At 36.6% G+C, this 24,205-nt stretch overlaps 1 long non-coding RNA gene across 1 annotated transcript in view; it reads right to left on the bottom strand.

Annotated features, from left to right (window-relative positions):
* LOC148163537 (uncharacterized) overlaps positions 1 to 24,205 on the bottom strand; it is a 129,350-nt gene that overhangs the window by 18,019 nt on the left and 87,126 nt on the right. The window contains exon 4 of the long non-coding RNA XR_015768868.1: positions 7,112 to 7,273. This is a non-coding gene — a long non-coding RNA (uncharacterized LOC148163537). The remainder of the gene's footprint in view (positions 1 to 7,111; positions 7,274 to 24,205) is intronic.

Below are 24,205 nucleotides of genomic sequence, written 5' to 3'. Positions count from 1 at the left end.
AGCATTTCTAGTGTAAGCCAGCTATCCCCAAGTTCTCTGGCATTCAGGAACCAGGAACCATGTTTTTGTAAATAAGATCACTCTGCTACCATTCCATTTTCTGTGAGAAGACTAGCCCCACCACAATACTTCCATGTGTTCCCAAAGGACTTCCTCTATGCAATTCCTATTCCTCCTGAAATCAAAATTGCCCTCCTTGCCTCTGACCTCCAGGTGAAATCTTCATTCCCACTTTGTCACAAGCATGGGAGAGCTCCTAGTCCTTCATTACCAAAAGCACCATTAAATAAGAGCTGCTGTGTGAAACTGACTTTTATTAAGGATTATGGAAAATAAATAGATTACACCACAGATCAAAAACCAACTTCAAGTAGAATGCTTTATATCATAAATACATTCAACCATTCTGCCATAGGTAACCTCTGACCAACTCTCTTTCTCTCTTCAGCCCTGACCCTCAGCCATGTTCTCTTTCTGTAAGACTCTTTAACGCCTTCTTTCCTCTACTCTGAATAGTGCTCAAGCTCTAATACAACTCCTTCTTGAGTTGCCAGGAGACAATTGCCAAATTCTTGTTATTTTATTATGTAAAGTGAATAAAGCACTTTCCCCAATATCTAGGTGGGTTAGGGGGAATCACTCACTTTTATAAGCAAAGATCCTAGAAAAGGATTTTCCTTACAGAAAGCAAAATCCTCTTTTTTGAAGGTAGCCATCTCAAAAGGCAACTAGCCACCTTTTAACATTGTTTTTCTCAATATCCTATTGTCGGAGTTCTAGGAGGAGATGAACAGAGCTTTTCCTAAGCAGTCAAAACGCTCAGCAATACGCCTAACTACCCTTTATCCAGAAACAGTGCTTTATTTAAGATGCCTAGATAAAGTACAGCTTAGTTAAGCATTATTTTCCTAAATAAAATGTAAATAGCTCCTCCTAAACTGTGTGATAAGTTAGTGTCATTTAGGATAAGTGTCACACTGTTAGCACTGTTCAATAAATATTTGTTAAATAAATTGGTAATTGCAGTCACTTCCCAAAGGAAAGGTGACAAAAGGTGCAGGTAAAGTAAAATTACTTTATTTTCACTCTAAGAGCAAAAACTTTAATAATTGCCCTGAGTCTGTTTTAGCAAAAATTAGGCACTTGGTTTTCATTAGCAAGACATTCAGAGATATTTCTCCTAATGAAAATCTAAACCCAGGCCTTTAAAATGGCTTAGTGATAGTGATGATTCTTCAGAGAGCTCACCGGTTTCATGGCCCTATGGGACATGTTGATAATTCATTTTATAGGTCAAGCGCAAGTGCGTTTATTAATGTATGCTCTGATCTAACCCACACTGCAGGATTAACTTCACAGTGCTTGATCAATGATACCCAAATTAATGGATTCATCAGCACTGCCTATTGAGATACCCTCATCATTTATATTGCATTTCTCCCAACTCGTAATTAGGCATGTAATCTGTGCAGTCTCTACGTGGATTCTTGAAAAGAAATCTGCATCAGAAGAAAGTGCAGAGGTTTTTATCATCTTGAAGACTTTGATTCATCAGTGACCTCTGTTCTGTTGCATCAATGATCCCACATCTTGAGAGGTATCTTCCCCCATCCTGAAGTTGTCCCTATCCTTACAAATCTTCCACTTTAAGATTATATTCTATATCAGGCCTTTTCTGTGCCCACAAAACTTTTGTTTCTACTACTCCATAGAAACAATTCAATAATCCTCTAACCACCAAATTTAATCACCTTTCATAGAATCTGTAGCATCTGGTATTATTGACAATGCACTCCTACCTGGACTTTTTCAGCTACCGGACCCTAAGACATTGCCTTTCCAGATCCTCTTCCTGTCTTTCTGGTCAGAATTTCTCTCTCTTTGTGGATCTCTTTCTCTAGCTTATTCAGTCTTCCTCTAAGCTCTGCCCTTGTTTCTCAACTCTTGTACCCTCATGCTTGTCAATCCACTCCACTGGCTTCTAGTCTTTTCTATGTACATAATTTCCACACTTAAGGTCTAATCTAACTGTTACAGAGGAAAGCAGAAGTATAAAATGATAAAGAAGAAATAAATCCCCAAACACCATTAATAAAAGCATATATAAAAGAACCAAATTCTCCAGTTCAGAAGATTTTCATATGTTGTGGAATATTATTCAGCCAGAAAAAAGAAAGAAATCTTGCCATTTGTGACAACATGGATGGACTGTGAGGGCATTATGCTAAGTGAAATAAGTCAGACAGAAAGACAGATACAATGTGATCTCACTTATATCTGGAATCTAAAATGAAACAAAACAAAACTCACAGAATCAGAGAACAGATTGCTGATTGCCAGAGGTGGGGATAGGTGGATGGGCAAAATGGGTGAGGGCAGCCAAAGGTACAAACTTCCAATTATCAAATAAATAAGTCCTAGGGTTGTAATACACAGCATGGTGACTATAGTTAACAATCTGTAGTGTATATTTGAAAGTTACTAAGCGAATAGATCTCAAAAGTTCTCATTACATGAAAAAAAATGCGTAACTATGTGTAGTGATGGATGTTGACTAGACTTATCATGATGATCAATTTGCAAGATATAAATCACCTTGTACATCTGAAACTAATATAATTTTATATGTCAATTATATCTCAATTACAAAACAAGATTTTCAATGAAGATAAAAGCAGATCAGTTACAAACTCAAAGGTTGACTAAACAAAGAAATTCACTTACACATATTTAAAAGAGGGACACCTAAAATACAAAGACACGGTAAGGTTGAAAGTAAAGGGAGAAACAAGATGCCTGGCCCCAAAACAAAAAAACTTCAGGCACCTTATTAATAGCAGAGAAAAATGTAATTTAGGGCCAAAAGGTATTTTGAAATACAGAAGGTCATTATACATTGAGAGCATTAATAATTTAACAATTTTACAAGACGACAAAAAAATTTACAAATTTGTATTTACCTAACAAAATAGCTTCAAGATACACTAAGCAAAACTTAACTGAGATGCAAAAATAAATGAATAATATCACCATAGTGAGAGATTTTAATAACCTTTTCCTACTAACTGATAAATCAAGGACAAAAATATCAGTATGTGCTGTATCAAATTTTGCATATACACCAATTAAGAATGCATATTTTTCTCAAGCCCCATAGAAGATTTACAAAATTTGACCTTCTACTAGAAAATAAAACAAATTTCAACAAATATCAAAGAATATCTGTCATTCAGATCACAATCACTGAATAAATACAGTATTAGTAGTCAAAAACAAAAAGATAAACCCATATATTTAGAAATTTTTAAAAACACATCTAAATGCTACATGGATTATAATTTTTACAATGGTAGTTTTAAAATATTTATAATTAAACAATAGTAAGAATTCTACATGTCAAAACTTCTGGGATGCAGCTAAAGCAATAGTTAGAAGAAAATGTACATTCTTTACTGCATATATTTTTTTAGAAAAAGAGCAAAAATCAGGGAGCCTGGGTGGCTCAGTTGTTAAGCGGCTAACTTTGGCTCCAGTCACAATCCCAGGGTCCTGGGATCGAGCCCCACACCGGGCTCCCTGCTCAGTAGGAAGCCTGCTTCTCCCTCTCCCACTCCCCCTGCTTATGTTCCCTCTCCTGCTGTCTCTCACTCTCTGTCAAATAAATAAATAAAATCTTTAAAAAAAAAAAAGAGTGAAAATCAACGACTAGCTATAAAATAATAAAAATAAAAGCAGAATTCAGTGATATGTTTAAAAACAAAAATAGAGAGTCAGTAAAAATAAAAGCTGGTTTTAAAAACAAACAAAAAGGCTAATGAGACAAACCACCTGCAAAAATGATAAAACAAAGAGGAAAGGCAAATAAATAATATTTAATGTGAAGAGAAGGGACATAGCTACAGAAATAATGGAGTTGAGATTTTTGTTTTTGTTTTCGTTTGTTTTTTGTTTTTCTTTTTCTTTTTTAAGTAGGCTCCATGCCCATCGTGGAGCCCAACGTGGGGCTTGAACTCTTGACCCTGAGATCAAGACTGGAGCTGAGATCAAGAGTTGGATGTTCAACTGACTGAGCCACCCAGGCATCCCAGTAGAGACGTTTTTTAATCAAAAAGAATACTATGGCCAAATATGCTGTTAAGTATGCAACCTAAAACAAAAAGGATAATATCTTAAAAACATATACCCTATCCAATCCATCTCAAACAAAAATAAAAATAAAAAACCTAAATGGATGTATAACCTTTATAGAAGAGATATTTAATACCTAATTAAAATCTACATACCTCACTCTCCAAAAATAAAACAAAACAAAGTTAACTTGTTTAATCCTTTCATACAGAGAGAACCATATCTAGAACCACAGACTATTAGACCTAGGTGAATCTGGGCCAATCCTTTCTTGAAGATAAGGGAACTAAACTTCACAAAGATGAAAGTAACAAGTCACCCACACTAATGGGGTCCTCTGAGTCAGGTACTATGTTAAATACTTTGCATGTATTATTTCATTTCATAACAATAACCCTATAAATAAGCACTAACGTTTTTATTTTATATATGAGCAAACTACAGTTTATAAGATTTAAATACTTGCTCACAATCACATAGCTGACACTGAGACTCAAACCTAGATTCATCTGCCTCCTACCCTGTTCTCCTAGCCACAACAGTGGGGATCAGGATGCATGCAGGAAAGTATGGTCCATACTCAGTACCCATGCTTCCTCCCAAGAATGTCTTTTCTCTATCACCCTGTCTCTTTGAGGGTAAATTGTTGAGATATACTAAGGATTATAATATTAACATACCTTAAAGATGTTGCTGTACACAAATGTTATATAAAATAATTTTGCTGGCAAAAGGAAATCTCCCATTTGCAAAGCAGCACTGATAACAAAACACGGCTGGTGAAGGATAGGTCAATGCTATCTGATTCTTCAATGGAGAATACAAAGTAAGATTATTAAGCTCCTAACTAGCAGCTTCTACTGCCTTTTATGCACTCTCCTGTGGTGAGCAGAATCATGGCCCCCCAAAGATTTCTGCATCTTAATCCCCAGAACCCACGACTACATTATGTTGCATGGCAAGGGAAAATTAAGGTTGCACATCTAACGAAGGTCAGTAATCAGCTGATCTTAAAATAAGGAGACTTTCCCATATTATCTAAATGGGCCTGATGTAATCAGAGTCCCTACCAATGGACGAGGGACACAGAAGAGGGAGAACCAGAATGATAACAGCATGAGGCAAGTATGGCCTAATGTTATAGGCTTTGAGGATGGAAGAGTGGGGCCATGAGCCAACAAGCCAGGGCAACCTCTAGAAGCTGAAAAAGGCAAAGAAATATATTGTCTCCCAGGGATTCCAGAAAGAACACAGCCCAGCCAACCCTTTGGTTCTAGCCCAGTGAGACACGTGTAGGCCTTCTGACATACAGAACTGAAAGATAATAAATTTGTGTTATTTTAAACCTTTAAGTTTGTGATTTGTAACCAGACTAATAGGAATCTAATCACCTCCACATAAAACAATACAGTGTCATGATCAGGGGCAGGGTCTATGGTGGTTCAGAGATGCCTACAAAATGGTCATACACAAGGAAGGCTCTATACAGCAGGAAAGCAGAGCTTTATGTTCAGAAACCTGGCTCTTCTGATTACTCAGATGTAAACATTCCAGAAGATGAATTAGAACATTCTTTGAGCAATACTAATACATATTTTTAAATGGTAATCTTCATAAAAATAGTCTAAGTGATCAAAAGAGATGTTGCATGTAAAGCACTAAACAGTAATATATATCAATGAATATAAGCTGTGTTTTGTTTTTATCACTAGCTACTATTTCTTGATGTGCCTATAGGGTTTATATACATCCGCTCCAAACCTTTAAGTAATCATGCAAGGTTGATATTATCTTCATCTTACACATGAGAAAATGAAAGTTTAGAAAGATTAAGAAAGTTTCCCAAGGCTACCTAGATCATAAATCAGTTTGGGAATTAATGTATAATTGCATAACATGATACTTGGAAAGAATAAAACTCTTTTGAATGTATAAATTATAGCACGTTTAAGAAACATTAGTCACAGGCATTCCAGATTTCAAATAACTCAAACTACCAGATGGACATGTTTTCTCTATCATCAAAGAGGGATCACAGACGTGAAAACACACACACCAAAAAAAAAAAAAAAAAAAAAAAAAAAAAATCCGCCTTCTGGAATATTACTCAGCCATGAAAAATAATGATCTCTTGGTATCTGCAACAACATGCATGGATCTAGAGAGTTTAATGCTAAGAGAAATAAGTCAGAGAAAAAAACAAAACCTTAGAAAAAAACATAATTCCTATATGTGGAATTTAAGAAACAAACGAACAACAACAACAAAAAATGACAAACCAAAAAACAGACTCTTAACTAGAGAGAACAAACTGATACCAGAGGGCAGGTGGGTGGGAGGATGGTTGAAATAGGTGCAGGAGGTTAGGAGTACACTTACTGTGATGAGCACTGAATAATGGACAGTACTGCTGAATCACTATGCTATACACCTGGAACTAATAGAACACTTGATTACACTGGAATTAAAAAAAAAAAATCTGCCTTCTGGTCTCTGCTTCAACCCCATCTCATTGTGAGATAGTGGACAAGTCTATGCGTCTCAATTTCCTTGTCTGGAAAATGGAAATGAGGGAATTAAAATTTCACTGTGGTATTGGGCTCCCCGCTGGGCAGGGAGTCTGCTTCTCCCTCTGACCCTCCCCCCTCTCATGCTCTATCTCATTCTCTCTCTCAAATAAATAAAATATTAAAAAAAAAATTTCACTGTGGTACAAGATAACGAGGTATACCAGAACTATCACTATAGCAGGACCCCTTTATTCCCAGGGGATACATTCCAAGTCCCCCAGGGGATGCCTGAAACCAGGGATGGTACAGACCTACTCTACATACATACCTGATAAAGTTTAATTTATAAATTAGGCACGGCAATAGATTAACAACAGTAACTAATAATAACATAAAACAATTATAACAACATACTATAATAAAAATTATGTGAATGTGGTCTCTCTCAAAATATCTTACCATTCTGTACTCACCCTTCTCAGGAGGATTCGAAACGATCAAATGTGTGACGGACGCAAATAACGTAGGCATTGAGACGTAGTCTAGCGCAGCATTAGTCCACTATTGGCCTTCTGATGATGCGTCAGAAGGAGGATCATCCGCCTCCCGACTGCGGTTGACTGGAGTAACTGAAACTGCGAAAGCAAAACCATAGATAAGGGGGAACTACTGTTTGCTTATAACAAAATCTAGTGCCCTCTTCACTCCATTCCTCTAAACTGCCTCCCTTCTTCCCTCATGCTAACACTTCCAGCCTTGCTTCTCAAGATAGCAGATTCTTCTGATTCTCCCTCCCTCACTGATTTCTCTTTTTACTTTGCATATGTCATATCCGTGGTATCAGTTTTCAACTGATCAGAATTCCTACATTACCTCTCTGGGGAAAAAAATTTAAGAAGAAATTTAAAACAGATACTTGATATACATTGATGACTTACGGTGCTAGGAATAAAATCATCTAGTGAATATTTTGTACATGGTAGAAATTTCTGAAAACCAAATTAAAAAAAAAAAAAAGATTGAGCCTTATACCTTTTTAAGCCCTTATTCTCTTTTTGTATTTCAACAACTTGTGGATATTAATGAATACATACACACACACACAATGATTCAAAATCCTCTTTATTAAACCCTAACACCTCCAGAAAGAGTGTTTTATGTGTTATGAATCACTGATTCTGCCAGGGTCCCTTTGCTGTGTTTTATTAATGTCTATTATCTACATATAACAAAAATGGATCTTGCTCCTCATCAATAAAAATTCCCCAAGTGTTATAGCCCTAGAACAACAACAACAAAAACTCAAAATGGTCAGAGTAAAGAAGTGCTGATCAGTATACCAAAATTACCCTTCTTGTCCAAGAAGTCTTCCAGTCCCACCAACCAACTATCAATCTGACACCACACACTAGTCTTACAAAGACACATTTTAACATGAATATGGAATATTAAAATAAAAATATCTATCTGCAGGTAAGATAATCATATTTTACATCACAGGCTGTAATTTTAATTACAGTTGGCATATTTCTGCTGCTATGATTTAAACGATTAACTAAGTCGGACAAGGTCTCAGATCTTTAACTACACCCAACCTGTTTGTGATTTTTGGCACTCTACATTTTAGGTGTGTTATGAAGATGACAATGTGCCAGTCATCCAAGCTGTCAAACGCCTGCTAAAATCTGTTCAGAGCCAAACTCATTTGCACTCAGATGAGTACATCCCAAGAAATAATCACTTAAATACCTACAGTTTCAGGTGCCATGCATGGCTAGCAAAGCAAATTTTATAACAAGCCCAGAATGATTTTTTCCAAAGTGCTGAAATAATTCCATAGAATAAACCAAGGTAAAGAATTATGAGAGCTATTTGTACTATAATTATAGCATACCAAGCATTCACAGAATAAAGCATTGTGGTCAGACATGTATGCAGTTATATAGCTTAAACATTCTTCTGAAACAATAAATTAATACATTTTGAAACAATATTAAAAGTATGTCCCCCATTTGGTGGAAAGGACATTTTTACACACTGCGAGAGAGAGTTTAAATTGATACAAATGTCTGACAAATAATTCAGGGATATGCATCTTGATGTCTTAATGTCTATAGTCTGATCCAGTTATTCCAGAGGTAGGGCCTACCCAGGTAAAGAGGGGGTGAGGGTAATTGAAGAGTCTTCTAGGCAGGGGGACCCTCATGTGAAAGAGTATAAAGTGACAGAGAGTCTAAAGACCTTTTCCAGAACTGTTAATACAGAAACTCTCTGGCACTCAGGAGTTTAGTCTTCACAATTTTGGCTCTTCCAAGCAAACATGAAGGTGACAGTCCATAATGTTGCTGAGGTATGACCATATCTGAATGGCTGGGGGGCTTGAGAACACCTCCTTGCCAGTGAAGTGTCTATCATGTAGTATTCCTCATTATGGATTTGCAGAGCAACTTATATTTTTGGGTACACTTCACTGTGTTTTTATGGGGGAACATTATGTGCTGTAGTGGTATTTTGAAACTTTGGGGCCCATGGTGGTCTTTCAAAATGAAAAGGTCTCGACTCATTTGAAATGGCAGTAGCCACAGAAGTATGTGAGAAGGTGATGAGAAAAACAGCTAGGCAGAGGCCTACTTATGAATAGTAAGCTATGGTCTGCTATGAAGCTGAAGCAGGGGGCGAGTTGCATAGGAACTTTCTGATGGGCAAAATTAAGAGAAGCTGCTGTGGAGAATGGGAGCAGATGGAGGCTTTCAACAAGAATTGCCACGCATTGCTGTGGGTCAGTCTGAGGTAAGAGCAGGCATCGGCTCTTAATTCCAGGCATTGGCCTTTTTTTTTTATAAATTCCCCAGCTAAGAATTTTACATTTGTAAAGTATCACACAAAAAAGAAAACAACATAAAAGGAGACGGTATGCAGCCCACAAAGCCTAAAATATTTACTACATATCCCTTTACAGAAAACATTTGCCAACCCCTGGGTCACAAAACACAAGTATGCAGAACTGTTTCTCCGTGGCTTCTCGAAAGTCTATCTGTGTACAACAGCCTGCAGCACACACGTTACAGGGACTGATTGATCCATATGGGAACGAAAGGGATTAAGGGAGAAAAAAAAATAATAATGCATGTGTTGGATTGTGGGGACTAGGGTGGTCAGAAAAAGAAGCATAGACAGGAAAGGGCTGATATATTTGTGGAAGAGGAAGAATAAATGGGTTGGAGCTCTGAAAACTGGTGCAATGAGAGTAAGAGAGCAATGAGTTGAGAATCTTGGAGTATGAACTCAGGGTAGGGTATTTGGTCTAATATTTCAGGGATGAATCAGTTCCAAATTACGTTAAGGAGGATATGGCCTTGGGAATGAGCAGCGGAAATGGAATGCAGGGAGATGGCTGGCACTGAAGAGGGGAAGGAGGTTTAGGTTCAAGTCCTGGATGAAAGTTATCCAAATGGTTATATATATATATATATATATATATATATATATATATATACGGGGATGACATTTTAAATATAGCAAGCCAGTGTGTTTTATTTTCTCTGTAAATCAACCACCATGGCTGAAGTCACTGCACTCAATGTGAAGCCACTGAACCTGAAGTTGGGAAGAAACATAACAATCTGTTCTCAAGAGGCTGCGGGAGCCGGCTCCAGCACACCACGGAGGCAGACAGTGAATAATAGCTCAAGAAAAAAGAGGGTGTGATGTTTAAGAGCTTCAACCAAAGGGGGGGGCGGGAAAGGATAAGAATATCGTCCTAGTTCTGGAATGAGGAAAACAAGAAATGGAGACTAAAGAAGAGGTCAGAATTCGTATTATATACCAAATATTAGCTCTTATTCAGAAAGACTTTAAATGATCTTATTTATAAGCCAAGGAGTGGTTTTTTGTTGTTGTTGTTGTTGTTGTTTTTTTTTGGATACTGAATACATGACAGTTCTTCATTTTCTTAGGAAGATATGGAATTGATCAGTATTATCAGGATTGTTTCTGAACCTTGGAACTGGTGCTTTAATTACCAAATCAAGTATTCTACTATGGCTCTGACCATTCCATCCCAAGAAGGGATGTACACATGTTGGAGCAAGGGAAGAAAAGAGAAATGTCTTTAATATTTTTTTAGAGGAAACCTCCTTCTAAGTCCCTGAAATAACAAAAGAAAGACATAATTGGATGACATAATCATCAATTATCTCTATTCCAGTAAGGTTCCCATTTGAGGCAGGTAATAGAAAAACTTACCCACAAAAGGAAAACTCTCTGTTTATATGCTCCTTTATCTGGGAGAAATTCAATGTGCCTTGATGTTCAAAAACTAGGAAATACAACACACATACACACACAGAGTCACTAGCATAGATTATCTTGGATAGAAAAGAAAGAACCTTATAGATGAAACATGTTTTTTAGTTGGAGAGAGGATAATCTCTGTTTCACGATATACCCATCAGTACATGCTAAATTGTGTTGAAATTATCAATAGTTTAAAACAAGTCTATTGCACATTGTATCTCAGCAACCTCAGAGGCAGGAAAAATGTAATGAGCCATTCCTTGGCCCTTAAAGCTTTTGAATGAAATTAACACAATTGGTCCATTTGTGTTTCCCTCGCCAGAGAAAGTTACTTGACTACTCCTGAATTCAAAGAAGTGGGGTGTTTTATTCTCCTACAGGGCCTGAATATTTCTAAACAATTATATAGACTACCATTTTTAGTATTTCAAAACTTTTGTCTCACTGCTTTAAAAAAAAAAAAATCAGTCATTGAATTTCGGCCTCACATCAGTGTATTTCCTCACGATTGGAAGGGCCTCCAAAGTAGATATGAAAGACCAAGAATGGACATGAGATTTAGGGGGAAGGAAATGACTGAGTCAAGGGAAGGGGTTGTTGATGAAGGTGGATATATGGACAAGTTAATGACAGTGACTGGTAAGGTGGATGGTTAGCATCTGAAGAGAGTAAGCCTCTAAAGTAGAGTGATTTTTTTTAACAATAAAGTGTAGGTGAGTAGGCCTAAGAAATTAGAGATTGTTTCTGCTTTTCTCCCTGTTGTTCCTCCGATCATGTGAGGACTGCTCATGAAAGGAGCAGCACACTTGGGGGAGACCTGCTTTTAGTTCAGTCACGGAGATGGGCAAATCCATGGAGAGTTACAGACTAAGGGGAGAGCTTATTCACTACGCAGCAGGGGCTTCCCTAGGCAGAAAGCACAGTGTAGGGAAGAAGGGCAGTAACAGGATAGGCAGCAAGAACATGCAGAGTATACGGAGAGAGGACCGGAAAGAACAGATGACCAGAGAATCTGGCATTTAGCACACCGCTAAGCTCAACTGAAAAGAGAGATTTGGGGCAATTAGCTGGTCCCAAGGGTCCAAGTGAAAGCCAGGACAAAGTGGCTCCTAGTCCTGCACAGGCTGAGATTGTGGGTGGTCTCATAAGCCTGGGGGAACGAGAAGCTGCTAAGTTCAACACAGGCCTAGATTCCCAAACTGGCATAGGTCACATGATATTCTTCTACCCATCCTACAGAGGCTTCAGCCTGGCACTCACTCAAACAACTGGGAAAAGCAAAGAAAACCCCTCAGCTAGGAAAACTGTCTCACGGTTCTTCAGTTTTTCTTTGCCTTTTCATTCTGATTCAAGAGTATAGAGAGTTCATGTCTGCAAAAGAATCTTCTACAAGCTTCGAAAGCTTCATAGGATAAAGAGAATGTAAGGAGAGAATTGCACAAAAAAGAAAAATCTACTTTGAAAAAGAAAAGGAATATCAGGGTTAGGGAACAAGGTGGAAGAAAAGATAGGAATAAAAGTGAGAAACAAAAACGCAAAAAATGACAGATTCATAAGTTTGGTCACAGCTTAAATAGGAGAGGTGGAAAATTTTTAAGCTGTGATATACTCAAAACAGTGGCAGGAACTTCAGGGAAAGGAACACTGTGATTCCTAGTGAAGATAAAACTGAAAATTGATATCAAAAACTACTTTATTTCTCTATTTTAAAAATCTATGGAGAATTAAGGATATTGTTCTGTGGATCGTTCCTTTTTTTTTTTTCTTTAGGAACTAGTTTTTGTTTTTGTTTTTTAGAGAGACAAAGTGCACACAAATTGGGGGAAGGGTCAGAAGGAGAGAGAGAGAGAATCTCAAGCAGACTCCATGCCCAGCACAGAGCCCCACACAGGGCTCAATCCCATGACCCTGAGATCATGACTGGAACTGAAACCAAGCGCCAGAGGCGCAAAAAATTGAGCCATTCAGGTGCCCCCAAGAACTACTTTTTTATTATGATTTCTTTTGAACAAAACATCTCTCTCCCGATTGCATTGGCTGGTGAAACACAACTAGACATTTCCTTCAGCACCTTGATGAGTGACACCCCTTGAAGAACTCCATGACTCTCAATGCCATAAACCAACAATTCAAACAGATACACCTCATACCACTCCTCACCAGAATCACTCACACTTCCCAGAAGAAAGAAACTCTTTTTGTATTAGGAAACTATATTGGTGCCTGATCTCTAACTGCTAAATTCGTTGATAGAAATTCTAGCATTTGATTATAGTAATATAAAATTAAGTAGCTTCCAAATAACAATACTTTATAAATAGCATCTGTGGGTCAACAATGTCTTCCTAGTTGATTAAAACTCAACTAAATTAAAACCAAAATCTAGAGTTTTTAAGATCTCTGGTTTCATTTTCCTCAGTTGCATGACATAGAGAATTAAAGGAATTCCTGAGCTATACAAAGAAGAAAACTGATGGAGAAGAAATGACAATGTTTGTATGAAAATAAATTAAACCCCATTCATCATAATTTAGATATTTTTCTTCTGATAAAGTAGCAAAAAGTGAAAAAACAAAAATACACAATGCTTGCTAAGATGCAGCAAAATGGGTATTTTCACACCTGACTAGATTGTTCTAATTCTTTTAGAAAGAAATTTTGTAATATAGTAAATATAAATATGACATATTTATAAACTACAAAATAAAAATAAATATTGATAAATATAAATATATACTTTAATTCAATAATTATACTTCAGGGAATTTATCACCAAAGCTTTATACATAAGATAATTTTACAAACATTATTTATAATAGTGGAAATTTGAAGATTTAGGATGACCTAAATGTTTCCAAAGAGGAAAACTTAATTATGTTATAATCAGCCACCATGCAAAAGATTTCAATTTAAAAAGGAGAGCTCCAAAGACTAATATCATATAAAAGGGTTATGTGATGCAAAAAAGGTTATGAAATTTTAATATACAGAATAATTACAAATAAATGTTCACAAATGTGGTTTGTGTCTAAGTGGATTAGGCACACACACACACACACACACACACACACACATCATAACCTTAGAATCATTTTGGCTGAAAGGACTAGAAAACCCAATGAAACTTGCTTTTTAACAGTTAGGGCATTGGATAAGCCAAGATCCTATCGAGAAACAAATGGCACACTTAAACTGAAATAATTTTAATTTGATGAGGATTTATTTAGAAAGGGATTGGTTACATAGGTGTGAATGGGATATAAAGGAACCACAAAGGATAATGCAGGAATATGGGACTAGAGGCAAGAAATTTGTTACCAACCCGTAGGTCCTAACAGAAGAAAGAAAGGAAGGTAAAGAAAAAATAATAGATGACTAACCAGCAAAGGTGATTTGGGGGGCTCTGGTAAGCAAATGTGCTGAGACCTGCCCACAAAAAAATCGTAGGAAATTTTTCAGCAGCCATTGGGATGTGAAAAACAAATCAAAAGAGCAGAATAGGAAAAGAAACCGTCATGTGTTTGTTACACTATAAGCGCTGATGTGATACAGTGCTTGGGGGGAGGGAGGGTGGTACCGTGACCTCACAGTAACAAAAGCGCATCATAATTTGTGGGGAGAAACGGCCCTGTGAACATTCAAAATCGCTCATCACAAACCTTTGAATCCCAAGGGTCTTCTCTAATTTTACCAGACTAAAAATAGTAACTAAAAACTGAGACAGATGTGTTATTTCTGGGAGGTCTCAGAATAACTTTTGATCTGCTGCTTTAAATTCACAACTAAGAAACAGTGTGATATAACCATTGTCAGCATGCAATAAGCTTCATTTTGACATCATTTGAAGCAAAATTTATAAAATAAGAACAAAAGGCAACAGTGACAAAGTGCTTCCTTTGAAAGCAGATTAAATTATAGACATAATAATCAGGATGGTATCAGTTACCAATACATAGTTTCAGAAATGCTGTGTCTAAAAGTAAATGCATAAATTCCCTGGTCTTGACCTTATACTGAGATTATCTAAGAATGTGTCCTTGTTTTTAGCAATACACACTGAAATATTTAGGGCTAAAGGGGCATATTTCTGCAACTTCCTCTCAAATGATTTAGGAACAATAACAATACTTGTACGTATATATACATATATAGACAGGAGGAATGATAAGGCAGACATGGTAAAACGTTAACATTTAGAAAAGATGGGTCGTAGATATGTAAGAATTCTTTTTACTATTTTTACTTCTCTGTAATCTGAAATTATTTCAAAGTAAAATGTTAATGTATAATGTATAAAATCTCAAGGAATAAATGCTTAGAGTTTGAATACCTCTGAGTCAAAAAACAAATGAGAGCTACAGAAGTAATTATTGACGATGGAAGTGTTGGGGCAAGAGTAGATAATGGAGATTTGTTTATCACCAAGTGGTTATGGAATATTTTGCACCCTACCAAAATGTAGCCATTTTTTTCAGTCCACTGAAAACCAATCACTATTTTATATTGTTAAGGGCATGCTCATTACATAGTATGACACACTGTGATCTAGAGCCTACACCATCTGGTGAACCAAGACACTGAAGACAGCGAAGGAATAATAGAATTAATTAAAATTATGGTGCCAGATTTGTAAATGGACTCAGGTATAACTGTCATCAACATACACAAACAGAAGATTAATAGTAAACTAAATGATAATATATTTGTCATTGAAGGCAAAGCTATATTTAGTTGTTTTCATCTTCTGGTAGAATTCAATATCAGACAGAAAAAATATACATTTACTTGTCAAATCACATAAAGTAATTCTTTATGATCCAGAAATAATTTTATTTCTGTAAAATGTTAAAAACTGTAGGCTCTCAATCATGTACTCAACATTAATTTACCAGATATTTTGAGCCACCCACCACATGTCAGACACTATTGTGGGCACTGCGAATATAAGGTAGAGAATAAAACTTCTGTCTTCTTTGTGCACTGTAGTGAACGTGACAAAAAACAAATAAGATTTAAAAAGTAAAAGATATAGTATTACTGATGCTTGCTAAGGTAAAAAAATAAATAATAATATAAGGAAAGATGAAATGAGAAATGTTCGGTGAGGGGGGTGAATTTAGAGAGTGTTCCCAGGGAAGTAATCATGGAGAGCAGATCCTCTGAATAAAGCCTATGGGCAGAACAACACTCCAGAGAGGGAACAGAGAGTGCAAAGAACCTGAGGCAGAAGCATGCCTGATGAGTCGAAAAATAGCAGTTGCCTTCTTTGGCTAGAGCAGAGAGAAACTAAGAAGAAAACAAAAAAAAAAAATGAGGCCAGAAAAGTACCAAGAACTTAAATCACAAGAGGCATTGTAAAAGTAAGGACTGTGGGTTCCACTCTGAGTAATATGGTAAGCCATTAGCAGAAGCATAAAATGATATGTCATACGCCATTCAGGATCTCTCTGGTTCCGTACTGAGAATAAGCTGCAGAAGACCAAGGCCAGGAGTAGAGAAAACAAAAACAAAAGAACAGGCAATAGACGATGGTGGTTCAGATCAAAGTGGTAGGAGTTGTGATAGGTGAATTTTTTTTATATCCAGGCAGTCTTTGCCTTGAATGGACTGCAGAACTGCAAATATGTCCATGCAAACTGAAAGCATTCATCTTAATAATCAATCTTAGTAATCAGTGGAAAGAATTACGTTTGTTCCCCAACCTTTAAAAAATTTTCTCAAAGCATTAGAAATGCTCTACAGTCAGTTATAAACATATGGGTAAATGAGAAAATAGCACAACTCTTACTTATTTAGAACACGGTAATTTAAGACTTTAGAAACATTGAGATTTCATGTTTTACTCCTTCGGAAAAATGTATCAAGTGCAACTTGAACAAAATTTGCCTTTCTCCTCTTGTATTACTTACAATAATGAGGAAACATCTCTTTATGCCTTGGTGAACTACTACTTTCTAAGTCTGGATCAACTTCCAACAGTTTATCCTTTGCACTTTCAATGTATTAAAACACCACTGAGAGTTCCTTTAATGAGAACTTATTTGTCAACATCATGTCCTCTGGAACATCTCCATCCTCTTTGTCACAACCACTTCTGCAGTTATGTTGATAAGCATACCTTAACTAAGTCCTGCTGGTTAGAAATCTAGAGTTGCTTGAAATATGGCTATGCCAAAGTTCCCACAGACAGTTATTTCTTCTGTAACTCCATTTATTTTGGATTTGAATTTCATTGCCAGCATTATCATTTTTCATTTCTTTACAGCATGTTCATCTTTGTGGCTCAATTCTTTCTTTTAATTATCCACTTTTGCAAAACGTCAAACGGCTTTATCACTAAGAGACAAAGAGGCGACATAATTACACACTTTGCTGTCTGTGCATGAACTGTATAACAGATATGCAGTGACCGATTGCCTACGGGCATTCAGTGAGGTTACGTGATTGGTCATAGATTATGATATGCATCTGTTATATATGTGGGGATTTGTGGACTGAAAACCTAGTAGTAGGGGCGCCTAGGTGGCTCAGTCATTAAGCATCTGCCTTCCAGCTCAGGTCATGATCCCAGAGTCCTGGGATCAAGTCCCGCATTGGGCTCCCTGCTGGGCAAGGAGACTGCTTCTCCCTCTCCCACTCCCCCTGCTTGTGTTCCTGCTCTCACTATCTCTCTCTCTCTCTGTCAAATAAATAAATAAAATCTTAAAAAAAAAAAACTAGTAGTAAAGTTTGTACTTTATGTAATTACTCATAGTTTATATACTGCACTAACTGAAATTTGAACCATGCTGTTGGAGAACTGGTATTAACTAAACCTTTGGAATTGAAATTCATGTATTTCAGAACCACAAAGTGAGGAAGGCCTGCATTTTGAAAGCAGAGACAATAGATTTTTTTTGGAAGATGGGATACAGGGAATGAGAAAAAGAGTTTCTCCTTCATAGCACCTGTCACAGATGCAATTTTACATTTGTTAGTGATATTGATTATCTGATTACTGACTGTGGCTCTTGATAGCCAGCTCTATGAGGGCAAAGACCACATTGTCTTTGTTTGCCATTATCAGTTGATGTTGCACTTTCCTAAATAGTGTCTTACTAAATCTCACAACAACCCCAGGAGGTAGGTACTACTAATCTCATTTTGCAGATAAGGAAACTGAAGCTCTGAATTTAACTAATTTGCCTTGGTTGCACACAACTAGTAACAGACTAGGACTCAAATTCATATCTTCTATATCCAAGTCCAGTGCTTTTTCCTTTGAACCATCTCATCCTCCCAAATAGAAATAGGCACAGTCCTATAAAATCTTGCTTTGAAAACCATAGCACCATGTTTTCTTTTTTTAATTTTATTATGTTATGTTAATCACCATACATTACATTATTAGTTTTTGATGTAGTGTTCCATGATTCATTGTTTCCGTATAACACCCAGTGCTCCATGCAGTACGTGCCCTCCTTAATACCCATCACCGGGCTAACCCATCCCCCCACCCCCCACCCCCCCCTCCCCTCTAGAACCCTCAGTGTGTTTCTCAGAGTCCATCGTCTCTCATGGTTCGTCTCCCCCTCCGATTTACTCACCATGTTTTCTATGCCATAATGAATTAGCATGTGGAAGCTGCAGACTACAAATGAGAGTAGAAATAAAACAAGCATGGTATGTTTCAATCTCCTGTCTTTATAAAATTCCTACAAGTTTCCATTTAAATTCTGGTCTTAACCTCCATGACAAAGACTTATAAAATATTTAAGGCCTTCTTTGTTATCATAGCAACAAGACAAGCAGTACCTAATTTACCTTCTTCGGACTTCTAATTACAACACTTACGAAAATCCATAGAAAGACCAAACTGGCAACTATGCTGACTGAAGGAAAAAAAAAATCTTAGACTTCAGAGGAATTTCCACTATCTCCATAAACAATAAAGATATATTAAGGAATGCAATCCTGAATTGCCCAAACTCTAGTTGTGGTTCAGAACATTAAGGAGGGGTACCTGGAAGGTAGAAAATGCTTTGACTCACATCACTAACCACACCCAACTCAAAGGTGTCTGGTTGCATTTACCAGAAACCCACCTCTCATCCCCAAAGGAATTATCTTCTAATCCAGTAGCACCTCTCTCCTCCTTCACCATGTCCAAAGCTTCTCTTTTTCCATTTGCGTTCAGATACCATTCCTCTCAGGATGCAACAGTACAGGAATCAATAGGACAAGGCAATGTGAGGCAGACTTGTTGTTCCCATTATAATGGCCAATGCGACTATTGTTCTGATTGTTTTAATATCTAAATTAGTCTGCCAGAATGTAAAATCATTGCTTTGTTACTAGCATATTATTATTTTGCAAGTAAGATGCTTAGTAGACATAACTCAACCATTCCAATTAAGGGAGACTTTCACCTTCTACTTTTTCATTTTTTTTAAAGTGTTTCTCCCTGTTTCTTTTTTTTTTTAAGATTTTATTTATTTATTTGAGAGAGAGAGAGAATGAGAGACGGAGAGCACGAGAGGGAAGAGGGTCAGAGGGAGAAGCAGACTCCCCGCCGAGCAGGGAGCCCGATGCGGGACTCGATCCCGGGACTCCAGGATCATGACCTGAGCCGAAGGCAGTCGCTTAACCGACTGAGCCACCCAGGCGCCCCTACTTTTTCATTTTTGATATGACATGAATTTCTTCCGAGGACATATTCATTTTAGAAGTAATAATAATAATTTTAAGGGATATAACTGAGTTAGCCTCTGAGGATATGTCGATAGCCCCTAAATCATTGTTATACAATAGCTTAAAGTATCCAATTAAATGTATGTATAATATTGAATACTAAAAGAACTGATGGAAAGAAATATTGAGAGTATCCCATGTAATCTGGAGCTGAGAATAAGACCACATAATATAACATAAATATCACTTTTCTTATACCCATTTTATAATAAATACCAAACCAAAATTAAAACTGTATGTAACAAATTGATAACACTCCTGACTAAAGACAAAAAGAAGATATTTTCCATTTGAGGAACATTTCCTTATTTATATCATCAATAGGGATAAATTAAGAAATGCATTCCTGAATTGTTCAAACTCTGCTTTGGGAATCATAATCAAGAATTCTATCAAAAGCAGAGGGTTTGTTTAAATTTTTCAATGGTAAAATATGCATCATCATTAAGCTGACAAATGCATACATTATCTAAAATTAAGTGAGTGCGACCATGTTATTTTAAGAGAGAAATGAGAGGATTTGATATGCATACCATGTAGGATACAAGTGAGTTCTCACAGAATGAGTGTACATTTTGCTCAGAATGATTCTGAAAAAAGCCTGTGATAGAGAAGACATATAATTCTAGATTCTATGCATCTTTCCTCTGGATGTTACCTAACACCCACCTCATCTTCACCACCTGCACCAACCCCACCCCATCCCAAACCTCCCTCATCTTCAGACTTAACCTCTCTCTATCTCATGACTTCCCTCGGAGTTGGAGCACTCTGGTCTAGCATAGGGGTATCCATTCCAAACATCACTTAGAAATTTTTCTTAAAAACTGAAAATATAGTGGTTTCTTTGTTTATGCAACATTAAAAATGACCCTGCAATCAAAATACCTACGTTACTTATGTCGGGACAGATCCAGTACATTTCTCTCATTTTGCTTCTTCCCATTAATATGGCAGTAAAGGGATTTTTGCTTTTATAGACATAAATCCCCAAATAGGGACAGAACTGGAGGATACAACTTCAACATTTTGGAAAAGGGAAAGCAGATAGAGGAACAATAAGTAACTTAGAGGACTAGAAAAAGATGAATCCTAATCTGGCAAATGAGGAAAGCTTAAATATATGCATAGAATCCTCCAAAGGCTCAGGTATTGAAAGTACTTAGAAATGGGTTGCTAACATAAAAAAAGTTGGTGAAGAGCAGTTTAAGAAGCAGCTGGAGACCACATCCCCTCTTCTACTCTGCGAAGCCGAGCAAATTCTCCTAAATCACCAGACAGAAGACCAGCTGTTCCTCAGTTTGTTGCTGGAGTGGTGGGGGGTGGGAGGGATGGGGTGGCTGGGTGATAGACATTGGGGAGGGTATGTGCTATGGTGAGCGCTGTGAATTGTGCAAGACTGTTGAATCACAGACCTGTACCTCTGAAACAAATAATATATTATATGTTAAAAAAAAAAAAAAGATAGCAGGAAGGGAAAAATGAAGGGGGGGGAAATCGGAGGGGGAGATGAACCATGAGAGACTATGGACTCTGAGAAACAAACTGAGGGTTCTAGAGGGGAGGGGGGTGGGGGATGGGTTAGCCTGGTGATGGATATTAAAGAGGGCACGTACTGAATGGAGCACTGGGTGTTATACGGAAACAATGAACCATGGAACACTACATCAAAAACTAATGATGTAATGTATGGTGATTAATATAACATAGTAGAATAAAAAAATAAAAATAGAAAGAAAGAAAGAAAGAAAGAAAGAAAGAAAGAAAGAAAGAAAGAAGAGAGAGAGAGAGAGAGAGAGAGAAAGAAAGAAAGAAAGAAAGAAAGAAAGAAAGAAAGAAAGAAAGAAAGAAAGAAAGAAAGAAAGAAAGAAAGAAAGAAAGAAAGAAAGAAAGAAAGAAAGAAAGAAAGAAAGAAAGAAAGAAAGAAAGAAAGAAAGAAAGAAAGAAAGAAAGAAAGAAAGAAAGAAAGAAAGAAAGAAAGAAAGAAAGAAAGAAAGAAAGAAAGAAAGAAAGAAAAAGAAAGAAAGACAGACCAGTATTTCATTCTCTGGCAATTCAGCTTTGTCTGACACTCTTAAACATAAGTGAGCTACCAAGATTCCCAGACAGCCAAGCACACTTCATAATAGGAATAACTGAGATCAAGCAAACAGAAAAAAAAAAAAAAGCACTTGGAGGAAGCAAAAATTCAGCAGGGAAAAGAAAGCTTGAGAAAAACTCAATAATCATAGAGAAGAGCAGTTGCTAATAAAACACTGTAAAGAAGATTCAAGGAACAAAAAAGATCATGAAATTTTAAATATGAGAGCATATTTAAGAAAAAAAAAACTTGATAGACTTGTTAGAAAAAAAATATAGGAAAAATTTAGGAAATTTTCCAGAGAGAAGAGGGAAAATGAAAGAAATAGAAAATAGAAGAGGAAAAAAACAAGAACTCTTGGTGTTTGATTTAAATTCTATGTGATTTTCATTTAATAAGTAAATGTACATGTTATTAAAAACTGTCGGGGCGCCTGGGTGGCTCAGATGGTTTAGCATCTGCCTTGGGCTCAGGTCATGTCGGGAACTGGCTTCTCCCTCTCCCTTTGCCTCTCCCCCTGCTTGTGCTCTCTCTGTCTCTCTCTCTCAAATGAAAAAATAAAATCTTTAAAAAAAAAAAGGAAATTGTACTGAAAGGCTTATAATAAAAAAAATGATCAGTTCCTTTACCTGCTTTTTCCTACCCCTTACTTGATGACTTCAGAGGCAATCACCTGACTCTTTTAGTTTTTTTTGTTGGCACTTGCCTATCTTTACACGTTTAAATAATATGTGCGTTTTGCTATGTTTAGACACATAAATTTTGTATATAATCTTCTTACTTCCTGTTATGGTAGTTGAATATTTTACTCTCTTATACTCCCATACGCTCTGCTTTCCCTGCTCTGTGATTCCAATGTAGTTGTATTCACCTTTGTAGATTAAATCCAATATCCAGTTATGTCTGTGCAAATATTACTCAGCTGAGCATTGTACTATGATTACATTTCCTTTCTTATATTTTTGTCAAAGTTAATTATTACCATTTTTAAAACTTGAGGTACAATTTATACACCATAAATTTTAAATTTAAATTTTATACACCCATCGTTACAATTCAATGTACAATTCCATGAATTTTAGTAAATTTACAGTTGTGCAGCTATCACTTTGGAACATTTCCATCACCCCAAAAACTCTTTTCTGTCTGTTTGCAGTCAGCGCCTGCTCCTACTCCCAGCCCCAGGCAACCACTCATCTGTTTTCTGTCTCTGTAAATTTGCCTTTTTCTGGAAACTTCATTTAAATGGAATCATGCAATATGTAATGCTTTCTGCCTGGCTTCTTTGACTTAGCATAATACCTTGAGATTCATGATGTTGTAGCATGTATTTTTAGTTTGTTCTTTTTATTGATCAATAGTATTCTATTTTATGGATATAGAATACTCTCTTAATCTCATCACTTGATGGATATTTGGATTGTTTCCACTTTTTTTGTTTCTACCATAAATAATGCTGTTGTGAACATAAGTGTGCAAGTCTTTGTGTAGACTTATATTTTCATTTCCCTTGGATAAATACCTAGGCATAAGACTGCTGAGATGTATAGTAAGTTACCTTTAACATTTTAAGAAACTGCTAACCTGTTTTCCAAGGTAGCTGTCTCATTTTACATTCACACAAGCAAAGTCTGAGAGCTCCCGTTACTCCATATCAACACCTACACTTGAAATTGTCAGTCTTTCCCTTAAAGCCATTTCAGGAGATAGAGCAGTATCTCATTTTAATTTGCATTTCCCTGATAACTAATTATATTGAGCATCTTTTCGTGGGTTTATTAGCCTGTGATCTTTTTTTGATGAAATGTCTATGTACATCTGTTGCCCTCTGCATTAGATTTTTATTGCTGCTACATCAAATTGCCACAAATATGGCTGCTTAAAATAATATGCATTTATTATCTGTTTCTGTCGGTGAGAAGTCCATTTGAGCTCAGCTGGGTCTTCTTCTTAAGATCTCACAAGATTGAAATTACAATATCAGCAGGGTATGTTCTTTACTGGATGCTCTGGGAAAGAATCCTCTTTCAAGCCCACTCAGGCTATTGGCCAAACTCAGCTCCTTGTGGTTATAATCTCTATTTGGTGCTGTCATCCAAGGGCTAATCTTTGCATCTGAATGCTACCTGAATTCCTTCTCTTCTTTTTAAGTGGATTGTTTGTCTCCTTATTGAGTTTTAAAAGTGCTTTATATATTCTAGATATAAGTTCTTCAGCAGATCTATCAGAGAATTGCAAGTTTTTTTGTAAAAGGGCAGGTAACAAATTCATTGATCCACATGTTTATCCTTACCCAAATACTCCACTGTCTTGATTACCATAGATTTATAGGAAGTTTTATAATTGGGAATTCCATGTCCTCCAAATTTGTTCTTTTTCAAAGTTTCATTGGCTAGTATATGTTCTTGTGTTTCCATATAATTATAGGAGTAGCTTATCAATTTCTACCAAAAAAAGTCTC

This window comes from Eumetopias jubatus, unplaced genomic scaffold (assembly GCF_037043125.1).
Source record: "Eumetopias jubatus isolate StellerSeaLion01/CBP00866 unplaced genomic scaffold, mEumJub1_p1.0 scaffold_9, whole genome shotgun sequence".
Lineage (NCBI taxonomy): Eukaryota > Metazoa > Chordata > Mammalia > Carnivora > Otariidae > Eumetopias > Eumetopias jubatus.
This window is presented reverse-complemented; position numbering and strand designations above follow the sequence as displayed.